Raw genomic sequence first — 9,319 nt, forward strand, 5'->3', positions numbered from 1 at the left:
AGATGGAGAGAGAGTATAGAGGGAGAGACAGATGGATGGGGGAGTGGGGGAGAGACAATAGGAGGGATGAGAGGACATGAAAAGAGAGGGATGAAGCGAGAGAGAGAGAAAAAAAAATGGAACAAGGAAAGATAAAGAGAGGCAACAGAGTGTGGTGATTGTGCTTTTAAGAGATGTGTTTCTCTTGCAGAGGGATGTTACCACAGTGATGCTGAAATGTCTTCATTAGACAGGCAGCTGGTAAATAGCTTTGAGTTCTTCTTGGGTGTGGGCATGTCAGGCTCACACAGATCAGAAGACTTTAGTTTTGCTTTCAGTTGGTGAAAAGGTTTTTTCTGGTAGTAGGAGCTGAAAGCGAGCGTTCTCTGCTGCTAGAGTGAAGTCTTAGACAGAGAGACTTCCTCTTAAATATCAAAAGGAGCAGATTGTTTCTTTCGAAGGGACTGGAGAGAGGCAGCACACATGAGAATAATAACTGCTGTTGAATTGCCTTTGGCAAGGGTGTGTTTACGGGATGCTGCCTAGTTTTTTTTGTCAGTCCTCGCCTGAGGAGAATCTAATCTCCTCGTTATACAAATTAACAATGCACGTGACACTTAACAATCAATGAACTATGGAGAAATGGGTGTGCAAAAACAAGATAGGGGTGCTGCCTGTATTGGAACAGATAATGATTTGTGGTTAAATAATACATTATATTGTTAAGTATTTCCGTGAATTAAATATGCCAATTTTTCTTTTTGTTGTATTTTAGCTGTGCTGTAAGAATAAAGTGTGTTTTGATTAAAGCTTAGTAGTGACAAATTGAATCATATCTGGAACACAGCATCGTACAGCTGCCTTTAAGTAAGTGTAAAAGTAGAGTTTACCCTGTCTCCTTATAATACTTTGGGGGTGCCTGGTCTAGTGTCAAACACAGGGAGAGAGAAGAAACAGGGAGAGAGCACCAGAGAGAGAACGTGAGAATGTGGTGGGGTGAGGTGGGGTGGGGAGGGGAGAGAGATGGGGGGAGAGAGAGAGAGACGTCAAGAAGGATCACCTGGAGGTGAAGAGCCAGCAAGCCTCGCTCATTACCACTGAGGCCTCAGAGTCAAGTTCCCAGTCTAGAGTCTGCTGTGTGGAGCAGGGTGAGATGTACGCATGTTTCTTCTTCCAGAAGGTGCACAGGGAGAGTTTGGTGAACAAAGTTATGCTATAACACAGAAAGAAGATTTCTGAGTGCCTCACATTCCTAAGGGATACAATTGCCTATTTGCAGGACAGAGTGGTGAACACTTACCTCATCAGCCTGGACCAGGAGAAGGTCTTTGACAGGATATCACACACGCACCTGTGCCATGGTCTCGAAAATAGGCTTTGGAAAGGGAATCCTCAATTGGATCCGACTGTTCTACACCAACATCATTAGTGCAGTCTCAATCAATGGGTGGGAATCAAAAAGATTCCCAATCGGATCTGGAGTCAGGCAGGGCTGCCCACTCTTTCCTACCTTGTTTGTGTGTTGTATAGAGCCCTTTGCTGAGTCCATCAGGAAGGATGTGAGCCTGAGAGGGGTGACTATTCCAGGCAGCAGAGACCTGCAGGTCAAAGACTCACTGTACATGGATGATGTCACTGTTTTCTGCTTGGCTCCGCTGTCAGTGCACAGACTCATGAGCATTTGTGACCAGTTTGAACTGGCATTGGGATCCAAGGCAAATTGAGGAAAGAGCAAGGTCATCCTCTTTCGGACTTGGACCAACCAATCTTCTATATGCTTCACTGTCAGGACAGATTACCTGAAGATACTGAGAATGTGGTTTGGAGGGGCTGAGGTGCACGCCAAAAATTGGGAGGAGAATATTGGCAAGGTGAGGTAGATACCCATCTTTTGGGAACCCTGCTCCCTCTCCATTGTGGGTAAAAACCCAATCATTAGGTATGAAGTACTCTTTCTGTTGGATAGGTGTCCCCCCCATATCAACGACTGATATGTTCCCAGACCTCCCACGGATGCCCGAAACCATGGATAGTAGCGAACCCTATCACTTAAATGAGCAATTTACCTCCCCAGCAGACCCTGGAATTATTTCTGGAATGTTCCATGCAATATTTTCAGCCAGTGGTAAACCGGGGAAACCAAATCCGTGGATACGGGGCTTCTACTGTACTTGGTTCATTGCTTGATGCTGTCAATCATGAGAGATTGTTTTGTCTGAATATCTATGACAGACAATGCTGGAAGGAAATGATGGACAAAACTGTAATTGATGGCAACTTTGTGTGTGGCTGCATCAAGCTCTGTGCAGGAAATCTTGAGGGACAGGATATAAATGTATTTTGAAAGGCAAGGACTGATTAGGGATAGTCAACATGGCTTTGTGCGTGGGAAATCATGTCTCACAAACTTGATTGAGTTTTTTGAAGAAGTAACAAAGAGGATTGATGAGGGCAGAGCAGTAGATTTGTGGGCGGCACGGTGGCACAGTGGTTAGCACTGCTGCCTCGCAGCGCCAGAGACCCGGGTTCACTTCCCGCCTCAGGCGACTGACTGTGTGGAGTTTGCACGTTCTCCCCGTGTCTGCGTGGGTTTCCTCCGGGTGCTCCGGTTTCCTCCCACACTCCAAAGATGTGCAGGCCAGGTGAATTGGCCATGCTAAATTGCCCGTAGTGTTAGGTAAAAGGGGTAAATGTAGGGGTATGGGTGGGTTACGCTTCGGCGGGTCGGTGTGGACTTGTTGGGCCGAAGGGCCTGTTTCCACACTGTAAGTAATCTAATCTAATCTAAATCTATATGGACTTCAGTAAAGCGTTCGACAAGGTTCCCCATGGGAGACTGATTAGCAAGGTTTGATCTCATGGAATACAGGCAGAACTGGCCATTTGGATACAAAAGTGGCTCAAAGGTAGAATACAGAAGGTGGTGGGGGAGGATTGTTTTTCAGATTGGAGGCCTGTGACCAGTGGAGTGCCACAAGGATCGGTGCTGGGCCCACTACTTTTCATCATTTATATAAATGATTTGGATGTGAGCATAAGAGGTACAGTTAGTAAGTTTGCAGGTGACACCAAAATTGGAGGTGTAGTGGACAGCGAAGAAGGTTACCTCAGATTGCAACAGGATCTGGACCAGATGGGCCAATGGGCCGAGGAGTGACAGGTGGATTTTAATGTAAATAAATGCGAGGTGCTGCATTTTCGGAAAGCAAATCTTAGCAGGACTTATACACTTAATGGTAAGGTCCTGGGGAGTGTTGATGAACAGAGAGACCTTGGAGTGTAGGTTCATAGCTCCTTGAAAGTGGAGTCGCAGGTAGATAGGATAGTGAAGAAGGCATTTGGTATGCTTTCCTTTATTGGTCAGAGTATTGAGTACAGGAGTTAGGAGGTCATGTTGCGGATGTACAGGACATTGGTTAGGCCACTGTTGGAATATTGTGTGCAATTCTGGTCTCCTTCCAATCAGAAGGATGTTGTGAAACTTGAAAGGGTTCAGAAAAGATTTACAAGGATGTTGACAGGGTTGGAGAATTTGAGCTGGAGGGAGAGGGTGAACAGGCTGGGGCTGTTTTCCCTGGAGCGTTGGAGGCTGAGAGGTGACCTTATAAAGGTTTATAAAATCATGAGGGGCATGGATAGGATAAATAAACAAAGTCTTTTCCCTGGATTGGGGGAATCTAGAACGAGAGGGCATAGGTTTAGGGTGAGAGGGGAAAGATATAAAAGAGACCTAAGGGGCAACTTTTCCGCGCAGAGGGTGGTGCGTGTATGGAATGAGCTGCCAGAGAAAGTGGTGGAGGCTGGTACAATTGCAACATTTAAAAGGCATCTGGATGGGTATATGAATAGGAAGGGTTTGGAGGGATATGGGCCGGATGCTGGCAGGTGGGACTGGATTGGGTTGGGATATCTGGTCAGCATGGACAAATTGGACTGCAGGGTCTGTTTCCATGCTGTACATCTCTATGATTCTATCAGCTGATGAACCACAGATATCTCACCGGGTTGTGAAAGGTGCTTCTGAACTCATCGTCATGGAACATTCCAAGCAGTTGAAGCATGTTGTATAATACAACCCTAAGGGATATGTTTGATTAGAAAAACAGGTCCATCGGGAAGTGGTCAACGCATAGTGTTCTTGCCACCCTGTGGGAAAAGGAGAGGGTGGATCCTGTTGGGTTGTTCCCTGAACAGACTGTCAAAGTCATTTTGGAGAATGTCTCATAACCAGAACTTTCCAACAAGCGCCAAGATGTCACTTGGCTAGTAGTGAGGAGAACACTATCTGTGACATCCTTCTTGTATGCCTCAGTCTGTGCCACCACCTGCTGCCCTCACAGAGGATGTGGCTGGGTAGAGATTGTCACACATCTCCTGCTGGAATATGCCTTTGCAAAGGAATTCTGGAGGAAGATGCAACGGTTTTGTCAAGGTTGATCCTGAGCAGCTCCATGATGCAGGACTCTGATCTACGATCTGTTCCCTGGGACACACTCTGCGACTAACATCGACCACACCTGGAGGACCGTCAACTCAGTGAAAGACACTCTTTCATCTGTCTTCAACTTGTTGGTCTTCTCGTTGAAAAAGTTGACCTCAACCAAGTGTTGCAGTTTTGTACATTCTCAGGTCAATGACTGTACTGAGAAATGCACAAAACCCTGGAGGCCACCACTGCATTTCCTATACACCTCCAGGGCGACTGTTATTTTGCTCCCTTTGTACCTGTTATACATCTCTCTTTTCCTTTTAATCCAGTCTTGAATATTCCTGGCCATCCAAGGTTATCTGGGCTTTTTGCTCCTACATTTCACCCTACAGTGAACAGGTTAGGCCTATATTTGCAGTATCCATCCAAAGTAGTTGTTGCCAGATCCTGCCTTATTTTAATAAAATCTACTTTCCCTTAATCCATTTTTGGAGACTATCTTTCTCCTTTTGCAGAACACATTTAAACCGTATGGTACTGTGATCACTATCACGAAAATACTCGCCCACTGTCATCTCCAACACCTGTCCGGTTTCATTCCCCAGAATATGGTCCAACACTGCACCGCCCCTTGTTGGACTATCTACACATTGATATAAAAAATTGCCAGCTCAAAATCCTTTACACTATGAATACCCCAAATGAATTGAATTAACTTTATTGTCATGCGCACTCGAATGAGTGCAGTGAAAAATTTGCAATGTCGCTGCTTATGGCGCCATCTTAGGCACAGAATACCCAGGTACAGATATTTAAGTACAGATAGTTCTTCTGTAATGCAATCGTTGCATTCTTGTGCAACCCCGTGTTATAGAAAAGTCGCACTTTAGAAACAGCGCTTGGAGTGTTGGCAATGTAATTGCATTACAGCTAATACTCATTTCAAAAGTTCATTTAGAAAGTGTCCCCAATTTGTCAATCACGTTACAGTAAATTCACGTTAACAAAACACGCATCTTTGCAGAACAACCTGCATTTGGTACAAAATTGAAAGAATAATAAATAAAAGTTCAGCATAAAAATAAAAAGTTTTTAAAAAGTACTTGATTTACAGTCCTTTTCACACAAGTCCATGCCAACACCAAACCTCCAGACTGCACCAGGCGGAGTCGAAACCACACCAGGCTTCAAAACCTAAGGGCTCGCCTCCAGTCTGCAGTCGCCATCTGGGAATCACCTCCCGACACCAACCTCCTGTCTGGGATTCACCTCCCCACGCCAATCTCTGGTCTGGGATTCACCTCCCCACGCCAATCTCTGGTCTGGGAATCACCTCCCCACGCCAATCTCTGGTCTGGGAATCACCTCCCCACACCAACCTCCGGTCTGGGAATCACCTCCCCACGCCAATCTCTGGTCTGGGAATCACCTCCCCACACCAACCTCCTGTCTGGGATTCACCTCCCCACGCCAATCTCCGGTCTGGGAATCACCTCCCCACGCCAATCTCTGGTCTGGGAATCACCTCCCCACGCCAACCTCTGGTCTGGGAATCACTCCCCCACCCCAACCTCCTGTCTGGGAATCACCTCCCCACGCCAATCTTTGGTCTGGGAATCACCTCCCCACACCAACCTCCTGTCTGGGAATCACCTCCCCATGCCAATCTCTGGTCTGGGAATCACCTCCCCACGCCAACCTCCGGTCTGGGAATCACTCCCCACGCCAATCTCTGGTCTGGGAATCACCTCCCCACGCCAATCCCTGGTCTGGGAATCACCTCCCCACGCCAACCTCCGGTCTGGGAATCACTCCCCACGCCAATCTCTGGTCTGGGAATCACCTCCCCACGCCAATCCCTGGTCTGGGAATCACCTCCCCATGCCAACCTCTGGTCTGGGACTCGCCTCCTCCATTCCCCTTTGGATTAAAAGGCTAAAAGTTTTAAAAGAACATTCCAGAAAAGAGAAAAAAAGAGACAAAGAAGAATAACAGGCAGAGCACGAGGAGCTCCAGCTGGAGTGTTCTACTCTGCCATGATCTTGCCAGGGAAAAGAAATCCAAATTAATGTTGGGGAAGTTGAAATTCCATGATATACTTACTCTATTATTGCTTTTACATACTGCGGTGAATTATCTACATATCTGCTCCTCTGGAGCCCACTGACTGTTTTGGGTTTAAAACATATTCCTAACAGTGTGACTACTCACTTCCTTCCCTGACAAAGCCTCACAGCTTAGAATGCTGAGTCGTCAGTCCTGCCCCTTCCTCAACCATGTCTCTGATGGACTGAATTACCTCCTTTTGCTCCTACATCTTATGGCTTTATGATTGCAACATGCTGTATGGAGACATATTGAAGTTAATTGCAAATTCCACAACGTTGAAGGTGCAGTGTTTTTTTCATATATTTTTGGAATTTTTTACAACTGAAGTATATTTTTCAAAAAAAAATTGTGAGCTGCAGTAGATCATTGCACATCAAAATTATGCCCTCAGTGTCTGCTTTGTCAAGAATCATAGAATATATCTGTAGCTACCTTGGTTGTGTTCAAAAGTCACAGACAAACAGGCTGAAGAAATCACTGGTACGCTTTTTGGTTCTCTGCAAACTGTTCAGGAAGTTAAAATTCAGCACTTTATACTTGTTCAGTCGATCAGTAACCAAAATCTCAAGCTTTTGCCATCAGTTACACCTCCAACACTTTCTGGAAATAAATGATAGAAATGCTGCATTATGATCTCCAAGTATAATTATCATTTTAGAGAATTTCAATCGTTAATGATTTTTGATAGTGTACGTTTTGGAGAAAATTCCTATTTTATGACCTTGAATATACAAAATAGAGATAACCTGAACTTTGCAAAAATCCAAGATCAAGGAAGCAATTTATCAGAAATAGGTCACTGCACGGTGGCATTTGAAGACAGCTGACTAATATTTAATCATCGGTTTTTGTGCACAATCTATTAAAGGTGTGAGGAATAACACTATCTTCAAATTCAGAGTGGGGTCTGTTAAAATTCTACCCTTATTGAATGTGGAGATAAATTAATTATTTTCCTTTTGAGAAATTTCCACTGATGCAGAAATTAAAGAACAACAAGTTATGTATCGATTTTGTAGAACAAGTTCAAACCGGGCTTACAAGGACATGCTTCTCAAGATGGTCCCACCATTCAACAGAATTATAGAACCACAGAATTGTTACAGTGCAGGAGGCCATTCAGCCCACCATGTCTGTGCCAGCTGTCTAAAATTAGCCATTTATTTTGTGCCACTCTCCTGCCTTCTTCCCATAACCCTCCATGTGACGCCTTTAGGTAACCATTCAATTCCCTTTTGAAAGTCTTGATGGAACTTGCCTGCACCACATTCTCCAGCATCATATTCTAGATCTGAACCATTCGCTGTGTGAAAAAGTTATTTCTGTGCATAAGCTAGGTGATTCCACAACCGGTGGGTCAGATCTAAGCTCTGCAATCCTGACACAGTCATGAATTCCCCAATATCCTGGGAGTTACTATTGGCCAAAAACTCAACTGGACTCACCACACAGTGGCCACAAGAGGTCAGAGGCTAGGAACTCTGCAGCGAGTAACTCACCTCCTGACTCTCCAAAACCTGTCCATCATTAACAAGACACAAGTCAGGAATGTGATGGAATACTTCCCGCTTGCCTGGATGGATGAAAGAACCTTGATGTCATCCAGGGCAAAGCAGCTTGCTTAATTGGCATCACATCCACAGACATCCACTCCATCCACCACTGACACTCAGTAGCAGCAGTGTGTACTACCTACAAGATGCACTGCAGAAACTCACCAAAGATCCTCAGACAGCACCTTCCAAACCCTGGACCATTTCCATCTAGAAGGACATGGGCTCACCACCCCCTGCAAGTTCCCCTCCAAGCCACTCACAATCCAGACTTGGAAATATATCGCCATTCCTTCAGGAGAAGGTGTTGTTGGAGCTGCACCCATCCAGGCAAGTGGGAAGTATTCCATCACATTCCTGACTTGTGCCTTGTAGATGGTGTACAGACTTTGGGGAGTCAGTAGGTGAGTTACTCGCTGCAAGATTTCTCGTGTCTGACCTGTTCTTAGAGCCACTCTGTTTATGTGGGAGTCCAGTTGAGTTTCTGGTCAATAGTAACCTCCAAGATGTTGATAATAGTGGATTCAGAGATAGTAACACCATTGAATGTCAAGGGGAGGTGGTTAGATTGTCTCCTAATGGATAGTAACACCATTGAATGTCAAGGGGTGGTGGTTAGATTGTCTCCTATTGGAGATGGTCATTGCCTGGCATTTGTGTGGTGCCAACGTTACTTGCCACTTGTCAGCCCGAACCTGGATATTGTCCGAATCTTGTTGCATTTGAACCTGGACTGCTTCAGTGTCTGAGGAGTTGCAAACAGTAGTGAACATTGTACAATCATCAGAAAACATCCCCACTTCTATCCTTATGATGGAGGGAAGATCATTGATGAAACAGCTGAAAATGGTTGGGCCTAGGACACTACTCTGAGGAACTCCTGCAGAGATGTCCTGGAGCTGAGATGACTGACCTCCAACAACCACAACCATCTTTGTATGTGTCAGGTATGACTCCAACCAATAGAGATTTTGCCCCCGATACCCACCATTGACTCCAGTTTTGCTAAAGCTCCTTGATGTCAAGGGCTGTCACCCTCCCCTCCCCTCTGGAATTCAGCTCTTTTGTCCATGTTTGAACCAAGGCTGTAATGAGGTCAGGAGCTGAGTGGCCCTGGGGGAACCCAAACTGGGGGTCACTGAGCAGGTTATTGCTGAGCAGGTGCTGCTACATAGCACTGTTGATGACACCGTCCATCACTTTACTGAATGATTTTGAGTGTGAAAATAGAAAGGTCCCCTGGGCCAGA

Source organism: Chiloscyllium plagiosum, chromosome 12 (assembly GCF_004010195.1).
Source record: "Chiloscyllium plagiosum isolate BGI_BamShark_2017 chromosome 12, ASM401019v2, whole genome shotgun sequence".
Classification (NCBI taxonomy): domain Eukaryota; kingdom Metazoa; phylum Chordata; class Chondrichthyes; order Orectolobiformes; family Hemiscylliidae; genus Chiloscyllium; species Chiloscyllium plagiosum.